Source organism: Bison bison, unplaced genomic scaffold (assembly GCF_000754665.1).
Source record: "Bison bison bison isolate TAMUID 2011002044 unplaced genomic scaffold, Bison_UMD1.0 scf7180017864093, whole genome shotgun sequence".
Classification (NCBI taxonomy): domain Eukaryota; kingdom Metazoa; phylum Chordata; class Mammalia; order Artiodactyla; family Bovidae; genus Bison; species Bison bison.
In genome coordinates, this window is record NW_011494665.1 from 842,301 (window position 1) to 861,729 (window position 19,429).

The 19,429-nt window shown below is 50.8% G+C and overlaps 1 long non-coding RNA gene across 2 annotated transcripts in view; it reads left to right on the forward strand.

Annotated features, from left to right (window-relative positions):
• The first annotated feature begins 11,268 nt into the window (after positions 1–11,268).
• Positions 11,269–19,429, forward strand: part of LOC104987365 — a 24,387-nt gene continuing 16,226 nt past the window's right edge. Inside the window, exons 1-2 of one of the 2 annotated variants that reach the window (XR_825123.1) lie at positions 11,269–11,475; positions 13,912–13,985. This is a non-coding gene — a long non-coding RNA (uncharacterized LOC104987365). The remainder of the gene's footprint in view (positions 11,476–13,911; positions 13,986–19,429) is intronic. The other variant, XR_825124.1, reaches the window with a different exon arrangement.

Here is a 19,429-nt window from a genome sequence, read left to right on the forward strand (position 1 = left end):
GGGATGATTCGAGCTGAGAGCATCCTGACTCCAATGCCTGTGTTGTTCCTGTTACTACGCTGCCTTTCTAAAGTAAGACGTGTGCCCCTTCTGGAAAACAAGTACCTTTGGGCAGTTGCTCCAGACAGGTGGTGAGTTATTTGGCAGAGTTGGGGAGACCTGCCTCTGTAGATTGTCCTGTGGATGACAAGACAGTCTGCTGGGAGGCCCTTTAGGTTCTTGAGCAGGTTAGAAGACAGCTAGAAATAATGACTGAGGGACAGAATGGGTTAGAAGTGGCCACGACACAGGAAACTGTGGGAAGAGACCAGTGATTCTCCGTATGCAGGACTCTCCTGATTTCTTCCTGAATAGTTCTCTTACCACCTGTAAATCTTTGTTCAAACGCCACCTTCTCAGTGAAGCCCCACCCCCTCACTCCCTCACCGTTTTATATTTCATTTATTTTCTATGGCAGTTATCACCTTTTAATATATAACTTGCCTGATCTAATTCCTAGAGCTGATTTGCACATACATATTCTTCCTGGTTCAGCCATAAACTTCCCATGCGGCTCCTCCGGAGCCTCTCCCTCTGCCATTTATGAAGCCTTTTGGCCACAGAGGAATAACACATAAGAGAATAAATGTGAAAAGCCTATAGAAGAAATGATTTTAGGTGGAATCAAATTAGTGTCTATGTGGATTTTCATGTCCGCTTCCCCAGCCATAGTTCTGCCAAGGGCGGGATGCAAGTTCGATTCAATCATTATTTCCCAACAGTCACAGGTGGGAGAAACTTGAAGAGACTAGAGAGAAAGAGAGACCAAAAATGGGCTGGGGGAAGGCGGCCTCAGAGCTGAGACAGCAGGCCAATGGGGCACCGAACAGGCCGTCCCACAGCTCTGCAGGGGGTTGATCCCCAGAGACCCCCAGAGCCCCGGGCCCGCCCCGCTCCCCGATTCCCATCGTCGCAGGCTCCCGAGAAGAATGCAGGTCAGGAGCATAAGTGACCTTTCGCACCTCAGACAAGCTAAGTTTGTTTTCTCCCTTTCTGTCCGGCCCACAGCGGGAGGGAGGGGGAAATGGGATGGGCCTTGTCGAACTTTCTCCCGCTACAATACCCCAGAGGAGCTGAAGTGGAGAGAGTAAAGGGTCTATTTATTTTAGCTCAGGAGGGACAATGTAAGCAGATGGTCTTTGATGGGATTAGCGGCGTAATCTCTAAGACCCTGGTAAATTGGAAAATGATCCATTATATTCCAGGAACCTTTGGAGGCTTCAGCTCCTGGGGAGGGAGGGGCAGGGCCCGGGGGCACCTTGTTAGAAAGGACCCCCCTCTGGGAGCAGCCAAATCTCGCACAGAGAATTTGGGAAGAAGTTCGTTAGCTGAGCGACGGAAGCCCCTCTCCTCCTGAGAGAGCGCAGAAATACGAATACTCCCAGTGTCCTCTCAGAGCCTCTTTTTTCCTTCTTTGCCCTCCTCCCTCTCCTGGACGTGCTGGGGTGCCTCCAACCCTTTCCATTCCCAAGAACTCTTCTTTGGGGAGAGACTGATAAGGGGTGTCCAGCCTTGGGAGAAAATTCTTAGAATCCAAATGCTCTCCCTCCCAGTGTAATCTCAGTCCACTTCCCACTCCAACGCTAACAGCCTGGGAGGACTCCCTCCACTCTCCATAGACTTGAAAGCCAGGCAAATGAAGAGCCAAGAGGAGGGGGATGGGCAAACTGCAACTGGGGGCAGGGACTGGGGAGAAGGGAGAAACGTGAGTGGGGAGGTAAGGTGATAATGAACCACTCTGCCCAATGAACCACCCTTTTAACTCACCTCAATCCCCCTAGAGCCCAGGTGCCTCCAGGCTTAGGATCCCCTCCATCTGGAGAATCTGGGTTGCTGAGTTGGAGGCATATGGGAGACCCATTCAGTACCAGGTGTGGTGCAGTAGGTCGGGTCATATATATTATTTGCGGTATGGTGTGATATCTTGCATTCATATAACACTTTGCAGTTCATAAAGAAATTTTGATGTGCAGAATGTCAGTTGGATTTCATAACAACCAAGTGAGGGAACTTGAAATAGAAAAATTGGAAAGCAAGGGGGTCAGTGACTAGTCTAAGGTCACCCACTTCAGTTACGTGACAGAGCTAAGACTGAAACGTCAGTTCATCATACTAAGACATCTACTCATGTTGATAAATATACGTAAATTTGTATTTTAACTGTACAACATGTTGTTTATTTATTTCAGCATTTTATCACTTCTCGGCCTTTCTGCTATGATCAAGTGTAGTATTAATTTCAACGTTTAAGTAATTTCCAAAGCTTTATTGTTACAACCATTCTTGAACAGATATCTGCCTGAAATTGTAACAAAATTTATAGATTAAACTTGGGGGATTAAAGAACAAAAATACAAATAGTCAAATGTGTATTTTTTCCATACATAGAATCTCCACAATTCTTTGAAAATAAATATGTAAGTAAGAAAAGGGGGGGCAGGGCATATAGAAAGGCAGCACAAATTATTCAGTCACAAAGAGAAATTCCAACACTTTTGAGTATATTAAATTGTAAGGGATGTAGCACTTAACTGGTGGAGGTTCCAGGATGAACTCCACTTGCACAGCATTTTATTTCAGGCTACTTCAATGCATTGAGTGTGTTTTATTTTACTATCATTTTTTAAAAAACGGACACTTTGTTATGTGTGTATTTGTTTGAGATAATTTGAGGCTGACACAAGGATTTGTAGACTGAGTAAAACAAGAAGGCAGAGTAAGAAGCAGCAAGCTACAGCCATTCCCCACTTTCCAAGACCCCCCCTTCCCTCAGAAAATATGAAAGTCAAAAAATTGACATAACAATCCTGGATTGGAAGAAAGTACTATTTCTTGAGTGTCTATGAGGAGCCAAACAGATACACATTGCGTGCATTAATTAATTCACTGAGTTCACAACCAGGGAAGTATGTTTCCTCTCCTCCATGTGACCTGTTCAGGACAGAGGCTCAGAGAGTTCAAGTAACTGGCTTAGAGTCGCACAGCCAGTTAAGTGGCTGGGCTGCCATTGCAGACTGTGCTCTTCCCAACACCTTGCACCCTCCATCAAGCTGTCCTGCCTTTATGTCATCCTCTGCTCAGAGCGCCCAGCCTTGTTATTCACCCTCCTGAGAGGTCCTCTTGCTCTCTGTTCTCCTGGGTTTCTTCCATAGAAGTAGCCTACTCCTCACCTCCCACCCCCACAGCTGGAGGCTTTCTCTCAAGTTGGCCCACGCATTACTGAAAATTAATACACAGTATGTTTACTGATGAAGTCCAAAATGTTCTAGAGTGAGATTGTTTGACCCCCAAACCTGGGTTGGTCACATTTCTTCCTAGCTGTGATCATCTTTCCAGTGGAAGGACTGGTGACTCCCAGCCCCAGACTCTTCTTTTATAAAGGAGGAAATGACTTGGTCAAGGCCACAGAGTTGGTCCTAGCAGCAGGCTCCCCACCAGTCCACAGATGTGGGGCCTGGGGGAGAGACTAGTGTACCTATGTATTCAGGTGTTCTCAGAGTGAAATGGCCTCTGAGTCTGATGACGCTGAAGTCAGCTGGCACTTATGGGTGGGCTGTGAACTCGGCCACCCTCTTGGTGGCTGAAATTCCAGAAATGGCTCTGCACCTTGATCTGGGGGACTTGAGCTTGCCAGCTGCATCTCTTAGGCACTTTCTCTGTGTGCTAAGATATTACAGTTTCCCCACAACCTCACAGCCTCTCTGTCACCTTTCTCTGCTTTTGAGAGCCACAAACATCTTGAACATAGTCTACACGTTCCTAATTCTCTGGAGCCCGTTTCAGGCTACCATGTTATGGCCTCCCCATCAGCTGCGCAAACCCAGGGTCTAAGGGTAGAATTTGGCAGCTTTGGAAGATAAGGGAAACAGCCCCCAGCCATTGGGGAAAAGGGGCTATCAGGGTCTCCCGCCAAACTCCTTGAGCGGCTCGGCTGCCCTTCCACCACCATTCTCCGTCTTCTTTTTCCCTTTATTTATCTCTGTGTTTCCTTCTCTCCCGCATCGCTTGCTTCCTCTTTTACCCGCCCAATTTTTGGCCCCCTCTTTTCTCATCTTCCCTCTCCTTGTCTTGCTAGGCTCCCCTTACACCCTAGCTTCTCCTGGTTATTCATTACCCAGCCCCTCGCCCTGCACCACAGTCCAGGACTTCCCGCCTGGAACTGGGCCCCGAAGTTACGGGCAGGGAGTGAGCGCGGGCAAGGATCCTCAAGCCCTCAAGCCCCCACGCTCTCAACAGACCTGTTTTCCCCAGGCTCCGCTTGTCGCCACGAACCCAGAGGGACATCTACAAGGGCCTCGCGGCCAAAAACACGAACCTTAGGAAGAACTGACCCTGCCAGTTGGGGGATGGGGGAGAATCGGAGGATCTTTCTTGGTTTTATTTCTCGCGGGGGTGGGTTCAGTAGTGGAGATGGGGGGCAGAGGCGGTCCTCCGTGCCACCGCTGCTGGCGGCGGGCAGTGGTGACCAACAGACTTTCGAGCGGGGCTTTTCGCCGGACCCGGGTCCGGGGAGCGGGCGGGAGAGGCCAGGAGGCCCCGCGGGTTCGGCTCCGGCGGGCTCAGCCGTCTGGATCCCCGAAACTCTCAAATGCCACGTCGCCCCGTCTAGGCCCCCATTCCCCTCGGGGGCCTTGGAGTCTCTTCTTTTCCATTTTGTTTCCCTGCCTTTCTATTATTTAGTTTAATATTTTAAATGCCTTGGGTATGTTTCCTTTTTAAAAAACAAATCATTTAGTGTTATTTTATCTCTTTTAACGTTCTGTTTCTTTTCAGATAGATTTTGTTTTTCCCTTCTGTTTCCGATGCTCTATTTTCTCGCGCTCACTTCTGGCCTCGGCTCTTCCCGGGCTTTCGTTTCCTCTCCCGGGCGCCCGCGGCCGTGCGGCTCTCGCGTCGGGAGGCGTCCGCGGTCCCGCCCCGGGGAAGGAGCGAGGGTCCCGCACGTCTCGCCCTTCCCACCCGGAGCCCCCTCCACACCGCCTGGCGAGTCCGCGTCCCGAGCCGCTGCGGAGCTCGGACTTTGTCGGAAGCGGGAGCCGGAACTGCAGCTGCCCGCGAAAGCGCAGAGGAGAGGCAGGGACGCCGGTTGGGGCCGCACCGGCGTGCTCCCGCCGGACTTCTGCCCGGCCCAAGGACCCGCAACTCACACACAGAAGCCACAGGTTCACGCACACTGGGATTCAGGGGCTTGCAGACCATGGTCCGCAAGCCATAAGCACGCCGAGCCACAGCCAACTCAAAGGCGTGCGCTGCACATACCAACAAACCCCCAGATCACAAATGTCACACATACAGCCCCGAACTACACACAGCGCTCACAGAGCGTAGTCATATGGACGTATGTGTGATTCCAGTATACATACAGCAACCAGCACCCTGCGAACACACACACAAACCTACTTGTGCACACAAGGCGGCTCAGGGGGATTTCAGTGCTGACTCAACCCATCGCAGTGGCGACCCTGAGGGGAGCACCAGGCAGTCGGGAGGGAGCCTGCCTGGCCTCACCAGCGGGCACAGCCATAGCCGTACACACAGCCACCCGGAGTTCAGTAGCTCTGCCAGGACTAACGTTATCGGGGCTCCTAAGGTGGGGAATACGGGCTGCTTGTTTGGCTGAGGGATCCAGCCCAAACCCAAGAGCCTGAGCCCCAGAAATGAGCATCAGACCTAAAGAACCCTCTGTGAAGCAGACAGAAACGGGCACTGCACCAAGAAAATGGCACCGTGTTAGAGTATAAAGCAGGCATGCAATATGGGTGCCAGGATGTGTTCTGTGCCACACATATCCCACACAGAGCGGGTGTTTGGCCAGGTGCCCACATGGAGACCATTATTTTTGTGAAAATGAGCAGAGGAGATGTATACCGTTCTAAGAATAAAAGTAACACATGTATACAGATATAGGTACCAACAGACAACCAGGGAGATGTCAAGGAGAAAATCTCTCTCCAGCTCCTGGGCATTGTTATCAAGCTGGCATGCGAGACCAAGTCTCTGTGGTGAGGTCTGTCTCCTTTCCAGGGCAGCTGTGACTGTTTGGTGCCGTGGGAGTTCTGTGGTGAAAGACTGGTTTGTGAGAAAACCAGATGTATCTGACATATTATCAGCCCATCAAAAGGGGAGATTTTGGCAGCTTTAGTGGGGATCTTTGGGGGTAGAAAACGATCTGATTTGTACCTCAGAAGTGCTGGGTTTGGAGGATGCCCTGGGCTGTAGCAGTGGTGGCCAGACATGCCTGGCCGCTGGATGGTGGAGCCTGAGAGCTGGCAGGTGATGGTACGCATAGACTGTGCTGGATACAAACATAAACCTTTTCATGCCATACACAAATCCACTCCACACACAGCTCCTAACAACCACACCGGGTAATGTGCAAGTATGGATGTCCAATGGGGTTGCCAGAGAGATTAAATTTGTAAAAGAGAAGATAAAAGATATTTAGGTGCACACACAGAGCTCCATAGGTTTGGAGCTCAGTTACTGTACAGGAGAACCAGAGAAGCAGGAAGGCGCCTCTCGTTCAAAAGAGAAACACTGGCAGGCGAGTCCCCGTGGCAGGCAAGTCCCCATCCAAGTCCCCATCGTAGAAATGCCAGGCTGCCAGGAGATGGGTGTCTAAGCGGGCAGCCCTGGAAAGGATTTGATCCGTTGTCCAAACAACTTCAGGAGCATGACGAAGGATGTGCCTGAAGAAGCTACAAATCTACTCACCAATTTTGGGCTGAGCCTGGGGAAGAAACAGGCAGAACTGAGGACCACATCCCCAGATCCCCAGTCTCTAATGGGGGATAGAGAATGGAAAGTGCAGCTCCTGGGCTGGCCAACTGTCACTCTCTGGTCTTCCCTGTTCTTGACTGGCTTTCTGGTGCCTCTTAGCACCTATCTCTTTCCCTCTCGAAGGCTTCTGTCTCTGAGGTGGTCTCTGCCCCTCAGCGCTCTCTCAGTTTCTCTCTCTGCTCCATTTGTCTCGCTTTCTCTCACTGCCTCTTTAGTTCTTTTACTGTTCTGAATCATATGGCCACAGAGAAATGCAGCCAGATCCAGGAGCAGATACAAAAATAAATGCATAGTGTAGATGCAGAGGTCACTGGAGATAAAGCCTATCCATCTTGCGGGTCTAGATATATCTATGTAACAACACATTTTCATTTTGGGGTAAGAATCTAAGTGCAACATTGAGATTTTGTTTCCTTGCAGTCTTTTGGCAGCTGTCTCTCTGGGCGTCTGTCTCTGTGTCTCTCAGAGACCCCTCCTCTTCTTCGTTGTACCACTGGAGAGCAGGTGTTTTGGCTAGTGGACTCTGCCACAGGTTTGGTAATACCCCCTCCCCCACATTGCCTCATTTTAAGTTTTCCTCACCTGGGCAAAGGTTTTTTTTTTTTTTAAAAAAAAAACAGGGACAGCTAGATTGCCACATTGCAAGTGGTACCTGGAGAAAGGCATTTAAAACATGATGGAGATACAGGAATATCTAGGGCTTTGGGACCAAAGATACTCCTCCCTTAATGCACCTGGGGGCTGGAGGCTCCTTCTGAGTGCAGTGGAGGGAAGGATATAGGTGAGGCTCTGAAATCCCAGCCGCTGATCCATTGGCAGCCATGTGCTAGCAGAATCCCATCCAGCAAGGCAGAGGAAGAGGTACCCAGCTCAGCAGGTCAAGCCATGGAGCAATATGAAGGAAAAGCAATGACAACTGTGAAGGTCCCACTTCCCAAGTGTGGATCTGGTAAAAATAGTGTCTTAGTAAAAGAGGTATAGAATGTGAAAAGGGAGGCAGTGGTATGACTGACTCCCTAGAGACCTAGGCAGCCTGTGGAGATCTAGCGGAGAGGGGGGTGGGGGGACCAGAGACTGAACGGGCTGATGGCTGCCCAACCCGGGAGAGGAGAGGAGACAGGAGATGGAGGGCTCCCGGCTCAGCACTGGTGTGAGAAAGGAAGGTGGAGAAGGAAGGAAGGATGTAAGTGAGGCTCTGAAATCCCAGCCGCTCGCTGGTCCGTGGCAGCCATGCACCAGCAGAATCCCACCTAGCAAGGCAGAGGAAGAGGTACCCAGCTCATCAGGGCAAGCCACGGGAACAATATGAAGGAAAAGCAACGACAAAGTTAAGACTGTCGTTGCTTTCTTCATGCCATTTATGCTTACCCCGTGGTGGTTGGAGTAAACGATGCTTCTGCTCAGATCCCTTGCCATTTACTGAGTGATGGAAAGAGGGCAGAGGACTTGGTACTGTCCTTGGGTTGGGCTCTGGAGCCCGCAGACCACTGGGGAAGGCCTGAGCCCTCAGGCTGCCCCAAGCCCAAGCCTGAGTGAACCTAGAGAACTCATCCCTCTAGCTTTCAGATCCTTGTTTTCTCTGAGATCCATATTCTTGGTGACTCTGAGTTCACCCCTCTGTTCCTGGCTTCTTCACTCTCTGGAACTGTGGATCTGCCTCTCTCCATCTCTGTCATTGCTTCATAGCTTTTCTGGCTTCATCTGTCTCTGTTCTCAGGTCTCTGTCTCTCTGTATCCCCTCCCTTTGTTAATTCAAAGTATTCTCAATGAGCCCCTCCCTAGGCTTCACAGAATAACGTTGAGTAAAATGAGATAAAACCCGCCTGCAGGTTTTTTTTTTTCTTGTCCTATTCCCCTCAGCCCCCTCCTCTGGGGCTACAACCCCCTCTTATAATGTCAGATAATTGCTGGTGTGCAGCTCTGAGAAGCCAGAGCTGATACCAGAGAAGGAGAGAGGGGGAGAGAAATAAATAATAATCTGCTTCCATTCAGCGTATATAGGTTACCTGATTTGCATATATGCTAATATTGCTATAATTACCCTGCTGTTCTGGCCTATGATCAAGTTCTATAAATACATAGGATAGCAGAGCTAGGCCTAGCAACACCACCCTGAAAATTATCCAGTATACATACATATGCATCTGTGTGCCTTTCTGTGTACTTTAAATCTATGAGCCTCTCTTAGACACAACACACTCCCTGACAGATCCCCCTAGCTCTTCCAGCTTTTCATTACCCCTCTCATGTTTAAAGGCCCCTCCAAGGAAGGAGGAAAGAGAAGCCTGAATGAGAAGATATTCTAGGTTATATTTAAATTCTTAGTATCATTACGAATAAGTTATAACTATTTTATTAGGAAAATCAAAGGTTTCCCCAAATTATTGAATTAGTTATTATTACCTGAATGCCCCCACCTCCTACAGGCCCATGCTTTGGGGTACAGGTTGGGGGATAGGAAGAGGATATCTCCACATTCCTAGGCCTCTCACAATATCTGAGAAAGTGCTGTCTATGGGAGAGGAAGTAGAGCCCCCTTCCCCAAATCTGCACCCCCCAGCCTCACTCTCTTAGCAAACTCCCCACACTCAGGAAACCAGGGGGAAGATGCTCAGGGAGTTGTGCAGATTTTTGGGTGCTAGTGGCAGAAGTGGGGAGGAAGCTTGGAAGAACATAAAAGACGCAATCCACAGCTGTCTGCTTTTAATTATAATTATCCCCTTTCGCTTCCTTTCTGGCTAATGAGGGGGGGATTACATTTTTTTTCCCTCTCTCTCCCCCTCCCTCTTTTCTCGGGAATTGAGGGGTGGAGTGAGTTCAGGGTCCTCCTCCCCTTCCTCCCCAATCCCCTGGTTACTGGGAGAAAGGCAGACTCCAGAGGGTGGTGACAGTATGAAGAGATTTGTAGGAACAAAGGAAGGACAGGTTTGGATTGCTGGACACGTCCCAGAGTTGGAGAGACCCCCCCCCATTCCACTAGCACCCCCTCCCTTCAACCCCCAGCTCCCTAGACAAGGAACTCAATGTCTTCCAGGCGGTGAGAAAGGAGCTAAAGGGAGCCCTGGTCTAGAGAGAAGGAGGAGGGAAGGGGTGGGGAGCTGGGGGTGGGGGGTGCAAAATTAGTCTCAAAGGATCTTTATTTCTGAGCTAGTGAAGCAGATGTAATCAAGGGGAGAGCAAAATAATCATAATGGGAGGAATGAGGGGCGGGGGAAGCTGAGGCTGGAATGGGGGGACTGGGCCAGGACAGGGCTGAGAACCGGGGCGAGGAGCCTTGAGTGGGGGCTGTCTGGTATCTTCTCCCGCCTCCCCAAAGTCTCCCTACCTTGGAGGGGAAAGGAGGACCGGGTCTATAGACTCTGACCTTTGCCCTCAGAATCCCTCTTTCAGAGCTTAGGGATGGCCGGGCCAGAAGGTGGCTGGGAAGGCACCAGGGAGAAGGGAGCCCCCCGCCCCAGCTGAGGGAGGTGGTGAGGAGAGGGGAGACTGAAAGCAGTGGGGGAGGGTGAGAGAGGGGAGCCAGCAAGACTCAAGTGGCCTCCAGGTCTGTGGGACAAAAGTTGGAGGGAGATTTGTGTATGAGAGAAGAGGGGAGGGGGCCTTGGGGAAGGGGGGGCTTTGACAATGAACTTGAGACAAACTTCATTAGCATGCAGGCCTGCTGTCTGTCACGTCGAGCTCAGACTGAGTTCCCATGCAGGCCAGGAAGAGTGGGAGGGAGGGAAAGGGAGGGGCTGAAGGTGGGGGTGAGAGAGAGAAAAGAGACCCGACCATTGTACCATTCTGGGCCCCAGCTTCCACCAAGTATCGGGACCCCAGCCCTGGAAACCAACCCCCAAATCGCTCTCCTCTTCTTAGAATAAGATAATTTATCTCCCACTTTGAATCTGTGGTCCCACCCCTCCTCTTCTCTTGTCTAGACTTCCAAGTGCTGGCTTTCACCACACTGCCCCACCTTGTTCCCCCCTCAAGCTCTCAGCCTTCATCTTCGGATTGCCACTTTCTCCTTCACAGCTAAGGTCTGGATTTGTGATTCGTTGAGCTGACAAGGACAGGGAGCTGGGGGAGGTTTGGGAAAGGGAGACTGGAATACTTTGACCCTCCAAATGACAAACTGTGTCCTCTTTCTATCACTTCTTATCAACTCCACTCCCCACCCTAGACACACATCATTGATCACGCTCTCAAGTTCGAAGGTAAATTAGAACTGGAAGGAGGCTGGGAATGGGGTATCCCGTCACACCCTTTCTCTTGCTTCCTTTGGGAATGAGGGGTCCTGGAGGAACAATAGCTTTCCTTAGTCCCTTCTTCCTGCCTCAGGTTAGAAAAGACAGGAGGAGGAGATGGGAAAGAGTGGAGACGACAAAGACCCCTTCCCTGACAGGCATGAGATGGGAGAAGGAGGGGCTTAATCAGAGTGGGTTGTTATCCTGAGGGGGGGATGTCTCCAGACAGGGGCAGCACCCCCTGTTTGCTGCCTTTCCAGGGAGGGCAGCACGAGAAAGAAAGAGGGAGGCAAGCGAAATTCCTGAATGGATAGACAGATGCTACGTCATCGGAGCCGCATCCTCCACTCCACAAGAGGCTAGGAGCCGGAGAAAGAGGCAGGCCAGCGGCAGGGGCCCACAAAGCCAGCGCGCCTCCTCCCAGAAGCCGGTAAGTGGCCATTCATCTGGAAGGGTCCTAGCCCCTCAGACATCTGGGCTGGGGGTGGGAAGGGATCCTTTAAAATCAGTTAGGGCGTCCTACCCTCCCACTTTGCCCACTGGCTAATGGAGGCGGGTGCAGGAATCACAGAAAGGCTGGGGAAAGATTGAGGGGGTGGCCAAAAGGGAAGAGGCATGTGTGTGTGTGTGTGTGTGTGTGTGTATAGGAGCAGCTAGCAGAGTGGGATTTCATCTCCCGCTTCCCCATCTATCTATCGAGGTGAGCTGAGGCTGGGCCCTGCCCAGCTGCCCCAGAGCGCCTCTCCATCTCCCTCCTCCCTGCCAGCCCTGGCCAACCCGGAGACAGCTCACTAAGTTTGTCAATGGGATTCAGGGGGGCTTTAGGGTCACGGTGCTACTGATCCTATTAATCCGCCCCTCCCTTCTCCCCACCAGACAGGGCCAACATCTTAATGCTTGCACAAGAGGAGAGGCAGGAAGGAAGATTGTAGTGGAGATGTGAGGGAAGAGAAAAAACGGTTCTGTATTCAGACTCCTGACCTTCTTTCCTTGCTCTGGCTCTTACTCTTCTCTGCCCCAGAGACTTCAGGTTTTAGGTGCAAAGTCTGAGGGACTGGGGTCACTGGGGGTTGGGGAAGGAGCCATATCTCTAAAAGGGAGGAGACCAGAATTAGGGGAAAAAAAAAAACACTTGTAGAATTTAGAGTAATTTTATTTCCCCCTCTCCTTGTATTTCTCATGAGCTGGGAGGTGGGAAAGGGGCTGAGGGGAGCTTAAAGGTAAGTGACGTGTTGGGGCAGATGCTTAGGTTCAAAAAGGGGAGAGAATCCTGCCCCAGCCCTCAGGAGACCCATCTGATGGTGGCTTTTTAATTTCTTGTTTTTTAAGAAGGGTCAGAGGAGACAGAAAAGAGACAGTATTCTTATCTCGAGTCCCCACCCGCACGGGGCTTGCTGGGAGGCAGGCTGGGACCCTCGTGGGGTGGCAGAGGCTGGAGGCCAGCAAGTTATTTCTGGTTCCCCAGAGGCCAGCTGTCTGGGAGAGGCTGAGGCTACCAGCCACAGAACAAGCACACATATCCCATGCCTCCAGGGGTGTGGTCCTTGTCACCAGGTCCCCCTGTGCATTGTGTGTGTGTGAGGCAGTAGAGTGGGGTGTGGGGCACAGGTCAGCAAGAAAAGGCACAAGCGTTCCAGGGACCCCATGACTCTTTGTGAATAGGGTGAGGGGAGGAGCCAGAGGCTCCTCAATTGCCCTTGTGCTTAATGTCTAGCAATAAGACAAAGTTGGGGTTGGCCCTCACTTTGGCTTGAAGATAATTTCAGACTGAGATGTCCCTTTATGAAATGGATGGGCTGGCAGAGCTGAAGCTGGGCATTAAGTGGGTATTCATGGATGTTAGAAGAGGGGAGAGAGGTATATTCAAAACACGCCCCCCTAGAAATCAAGATTGGATTTAAGTCCTAAACCTGCCCCCCAGCCTTCCTTTTTTTCTGATTTCCTCTGCATTTAGGTATGTTATCTTCCTGACTTTAAAAAAAAAGAAGAAGAAGAATTAATTGTAAAATTGAGTTTGAGGTAGAAGGATTCACTAATTTATCACAACACACACACACAATACACTTCTCTTAGTATTTTAGGACCTGGGTTACCTATAGTATATGTGTCTAACTTCAAAATCATAATTTAGTCTGAAAGCAAAATACTGAGAAAGTAAGACTATAAAATATTGAGACGGGGTTTCATACCCAACATTAAATTTAAAAAAAACAACTGCTTTGTGTTCACACCTTTTGTATATGTGAGAGAGAGAAGGAGAAGAAAGGGAGAAAATTGGTAGCTACAGGATATGTCTTTATGGATCTTTAGTGATATGCATGGATAGATGATAGATAGGTAATGATGAGAAGAGAGAAGAAAGCTGGAGACATAATGTGATTGACAGTGTCTTAAGTACCTAGAACTTTAGAGTTTCCAGTACAGTTACACTTAGATAGACAAAAATATATGCCTGACTCCAGATCCTTCCTTCCATCCTGAGCATGCTTTGTCATGGTGTATCGTGAGCAGCGGGAATCTGGGAGGAGATGGTAGCCACTGGGCAGGGGATTATTCCTGTAGGTTCAATCAGAAGGGCCACAACATCTTCACAGGCTCAGTGCAAATCCCTGGGCCCAGTGATTTCGGAGGGAGCTAGAGGGAGGTTGTGAGGATGGGCCCGGCTTAGAGGTATCCAGGCAAGATGGAGCCAGAGAGCTCAGGCAGGGGTCCTGCCTTCCTTGCCTATCCAGGCTTTTCTCTTCCAGCTGCCTCCCTGTGCAGCCCAGAGCCCTGTTGGTGAAAGAGTGTCAGGGAGACAGGGGTGTTAGGGAGAGGATTGGAGCCACAAAAAAGACTTTAACCTTTGCATTCTCCTCCTCGACAGGAGCAGAGCATCGGAGAAGCAGCAGCCTCATTTGCTTCTGGTGTCATCGTAGGTGTCCACCTTTGGCTTTGGGGGTACTTATTTTCTTATTTGTTTGTTTCTGATGGTGGTGTTGCGGGGTGGGGTGGAGAAAGAAGCTGGCTCTGCAGTCACCTGGGTTTTCCCCCGTTCCTTATACCTCTCAACCCCCTGCCTGCTCTCTCCTAGCTTTCAGGCCCTGATTTGGGTCTATTCTAATTGTAGTAAGACCTGGATAGTCATTGATAATGGGAATGGAACACGGTGACTTGAGAATGAAGGCCACCCTGTGAGCCCAGTTCCATGAGAGAGAGGAGAGGCCCTGAGGATTCTGGGGACCCTTTGCCCTTCTCTCAGAGGCTCCTGAGGGCAGAGATGGAGGCCCATCGACCCAGGGCGGGTGGGGGTGGGAGGCAGTTAGTTGTAGAGGAGCAGAGTTATGGATGGAACATGGATGATAGAGGTGAGAAAGGAGAGGGGTGTGGGTGGTGGTGAAGGGGGACTGGAGAGTTTAAACAGCTGTGCGTGGGTGTGTGTGCAGGGTGTGTAAGGACTGGGAGGTGGCGCTGCTGCACATATCTGTAGTTATGTCACTGTATTTGTCTTAGTTGATAGGCTTCCGTGTATGCGCGTGCATGTATGCATACACAGACCCTTACACATTCATGCTTTGCCCCTCGAGGAGACCATTTGCTTATGGCTGACCACCTCTGTCACCTTCCTGGCTCCATAAGGCTCTCAAGCAAGTGAGCAGTGTGTTGAGTTGAAGGAGAGAACTGAGAGCCATCGGGGGAGGCAGTGCTTAGACAAACCTGAGGAATTCTCAGGCTGGCCTCGAACAGGAGGAAACACACTTTGTGGGAAGAGAAGGGTGGTATCTCTGGGGAGAAATCATCCAGATTATATCTCCATTCCCTTTAAACTCATCTGCCTATATAGAGGTTGATTTTGTGTTGTTTTTTTTTGCAGCTTCCCAATTTTTTTTTTTTACTGCCAATTCTTGCTTTTATCTGGTGCAATCCCATAGAAAATGCAAATATTCTGTCGCAAAAGAATAATGTATGATAATGTTCACAATAATGAACCACTAAGACAGAAATAAATATCTGAACCCACCCTCTTCCAAATGCAGCTTTCATCTGTATCTTCAAGGCAAATTAACCTGATAATTGAAACAAAGAACAAATATGCTTTTTATTTAATTATCTGAGTATTTTCAAGAGAGTGGCATGATGCCAAAAAATATTTTGGGACCCAAACTAGAAAGATTCATCCAAAAGCTGCATCCAGAGGGCATAATTCAGGCCATGTTTTTCTATACATGGGCCTCTTCAGGGACACAGACAATGGGTGGGCATCGGGGCTGTAGAGGCGGGGGCGGGGACAGGCACTGGCAAAGCATGTAAGCTCCTTGGATAACTGAGACACTGAGAGACTCAGACCAGCACCAGGGGTTTGGTGTGCTCGCTCCTCAGCCCACCAGAATTTCCCTGGAAGGACTTGGGTGGGGTCTGTAGACCATTGCTCTAAGAACACTGCAGCAGAATGTGCTGTCTGCTGGAAGCAGAGAGCTCTGCTCCAACTGAGGCCTTCCTAGAGGGACTGAGGCTGGTGGGCCAAGAGCAAGGGGGACATAATGCGCCCATTCTGCTCCAGCTGTTAGCTTCTCCCAGGTCTGCTGTATCCAGTTCTTCATAGTAGAAGGGTCTCCTCTGGTCAGAGGAGCTGCCAAATAGTCACTAACATACACCTCCCCCATCCCCTCTCAGACCCATACACAGATCCCATAGGACACACATTTTGTCAATACCTTCCTTCTCCACCCACGATGGGCTCAGTCCACAGGAAGGCAAACTCAGACTTGCAGCCTCACCCACAGGGACGCACATTCTTCTATCAATTCATCAGTTATTCATCAGGCACCCACTATCTTTTAGGCATAGTGTTAGATACCATAGAGTTGAATATGTATGAAACCACCTCTGACCTTGACGGACTGTCTCTTTTGCTACCCTCAAAGTAGTGTATTTTTTTGAAACTGGAGCTGCATGGCTTGGTATACAAACCAATCCCAGTTAACATGATGGTGGAGAGTTCTCTCCTTTCACGGCTTGGAGCTCTGTCTCCATTAGAATAAAGGCAGATGCCCCACTCATCATCATTTCTGAGCAGGCACTGTGGGAGATCAGGTTGTCAAGTCCACCCAGACAAAACTAAACAAAACATTACTTCATCAGAAATCTAGGCAGAGAGGGGGATTCCAAGTAGATAGCACCAGGACAATGTAGAATAATCTCTGTTTTCTTTTGTGCCACCCCCCCTCCTTATATTTGGACACTGTTTAGACTGAGGTACTCTGGAGGAGCCAAAACCACAGTAAGATACAAGGGTGGTTAGCTCTTTATCTAGCTATTTGGAGAAAATTAGATATGTACTCATTTCTTTCCTGAACTTGGTTTTTTAGGAAATTCAGTTGAGTTGAATTTGGGCAATAAGTTGGGGGGGGGGGTTGGTTTCTGTTGGGCAAAAAAAACCCTTTCTGTCCTCCTCTCTGACAAAAATGTGGCTCCTACTGATCCCAACTATTTCTTGCTAGGCTGTCTGGATGGTCCAGCCCTGGGTAAGGAATTGTGGAGCTAAGCTTGGGCCCCATAGAGGCAGGGGACTTGATTGGAAATTAGGGACAGAGAAGAAAGGGGAGAGTGCTAGCTAGCAACACAGCCTCTTTCCTATTTGCTGGCCCAAGCTTCCAGGCAGTGGGTGAGGGGAAGGTGGAGGGGCAGAAAGGGTTTATTTAAAGTGATTTAAGGGATCTTGTGGGAGGGGGAGTGGGGAAATACTTGTAGGGGAAGTTGGTGGTGTGTTTGAAGAAGTGTAGTCCCTATTTAGGATTGCTAGAATGTCTAGAGGATGTTAGGTATCCTGTAGAGGGTGTGAGGTGGTATACTGGGAAATACTTGCGGAGGTTTGTAGGTACAAAGAGGCCTATTGTTTCTCTGGGGCCTGGCATGGAGGACTCATTTAGGGGATACATTTAGCAGCACATCAGTAGGGTAGGTCAATCTCCGAGAGTGGGGAGGGTTCGCCTTTCTGCAGCTGTACCCCACCATTGACTCGTGTGCTCTCAGTTCTAGGAGGGTGAAGAATTGATACTGTGGCCATTTCTAGAAAGCCTTTCCCTTGGGTAAGGCCCTTGAGACGCTGTGGAGGCAGACAGAGGGGCGAAAGGTGTGCCAAGCACAGCCCCACCGTTAGTGTCCTGTAACCTGGGAAATCAGGCCAACACTTCAGCTTCCTACTGTCACTCTGGTGGGGAAACAAAGTCCCTGGCCTTTGTCCTATTCCAAAGTACCCCCACACACACACACACACCCCCTACCTCACAATCATTCAGCAGTTATTCAGACTTCCCAGTCTTTGAGGGGAGCACCAAATGAAACCCACAACTAACCAAGGCAAATAGCATTCCGGCTGGGCTTTGTCCTAGACTATGCAGAGGCAGGCCCCCCGGCTCGGATAAAACAACCTGGCTGGGTCTGATGGAGAATCCTGGGTCCCCTGGAGGGCACTTCGGTTGTTGTAGGATCCCTGTAGAAAGGAGCCAGCCCAGATTAGGCAGAGGGACTGGCTTCAGGTATCCAAGTATTAGGGTTTGTTGGTTTGTTTTTAGAAAAGGAGCCCAGAGGAGGGTGGTGGAGTGATAGGGTAACTCGCGACCTGTCAGGCGCAGCGGCTCAAATGGGAGTTCGCAGCTCGATCACAGAGAGCTCCACCGATCTGAGAGAGTCCAGACCCCGCCTGCAGACTGGTGTGTGCCGTTTTCTGATTCTCTCGGCCAGATGGGGATGCAGGTCTGAAAACCTTGTCTGAGAATGATTTTTCTCCCTGTGACTCCGGCTCTCCAGACGCCTGGAGATGGAACCCGGGGTGAGGGTGCCAGGCTCGCGATTGGAGGCGCACAGGATGGGGGGAGGAAGAGAAAGCGCTAGGGAGGGCCTCCAGGGCTGAGTCAAATCTGTGTGTGTTGCCCAGATTAATGTCAGCTATGATTCCCCAGCCTACCCTACCTGGAACTTTGGTGCTGAGAACAAGTTCCTGAGATATTCTCATTTCTGCACGGTGAAAAAGGAGATCGAGGCTCGCTCACACCCTGCATCTCCCAGTAGGAATCCCGAACTTCCAGGATCTTTTCCTCGCTGTTTTGGGTTGAAAACCAATAAGGTAGGTTCCTGTCCATCCTAAAAGATTAAGATTACAGTCTGGAATGGGTCAGAATCTTAGAAGCACAAAGGATATCCTGACGCGAGAAGGCCGGTAGAGGTTGAGTCTCCAGTAATCTGGTTCTTTTTGAGGAGATATCACCTGATCTCTTTTCCCATCTTTGAACCCTGGACCTGGTGCAATATACCTTGGGTCAAAATGGAAAATGTAGAACCTACAGTGAGGTTGGAGATCAAAACCACAAATGGCAATGGATTGGAGATGGCAGGCAGGTCTCGGGAATGTGTGAGGCAGCAAAAGGCTGAGAATCAGCACACAGACATAGTAGTTCCACCCCCTTCACCGTTCTCCGGGGGGAAGGGCGCCCCAATTGCGCTCTCCGGCTCAACCCGGGAAGGGGGAGGGGCGGAGCCGGCGGGAGAACGAGGCGGTGACGTCAGACTCGGCGAAGCCAATCAGAGGCTGGTCTGGGGAGGGAGCACGAAAGGATGAATGAAAAGTCCGGAGCCGGAGCGCGCCCGGGCCAGAGCAGCGGCAGAGGCTGGGGAGGGAGCTAGGGAGGTGAGCTCTGCCCTGCTCGCCTTGGCTCGGCGGAGGCTGAGATCCCGGCGGGCGCCTCCACCCCGGCGCCCGCTGAGCCCTGGCACCTCGAACCCAGGGCCATGGCGTTCCGTGGGCGGGAACGTGCCGGGAGGACCGCGAGGGAGAGCACTGATGGGCACACTGGGCTCGATGTAAGTGGCCTGGCCGGCTTGGGACACGAGGTGGGTTAGCGCCTTGGAATCCGGCGCCTCCGTGCCTGGGCCTCCGCCAACAGGGGTTGGCCGAGCCCCACACCCTCCTCGGGGCTCCCGGAACCTCCTTGATTCCGATTCCTGATCGGAACCCCATCAACCTACGGCACCTCCTCTGGCTTCGGACCCCCGGCCATTTTCACAGCCCTGGGTGATTTCTGGACCTCTTTGTACAAAGCCATTCTCTGGGGGTCCTGTGGGCCCAGGGACTCGGCTCACCTTCCCAGCCCGCCCTCCGTTTTCTTCCTCCTTCCCCATCTCATGGGTGCGCTATCGGATCCCTTCCCCGTGGTGTCTCTCCCTGTCCTTCTCTCCTAGAGACACTCGCTAGGGAGTCTCCGGCTTGCCTCCCCGCCCCCATTTCCCTCTCTCTTTGGGTTGCCGGGATTTCCCTGTTTCCTACTGGGACGCCTCCGGGGTTTTACCCCCAGGATTTCGCTGCCCGTTGCCCTTTTTAGTCGGTGGCTAGAATCCCGCTTTTTCCT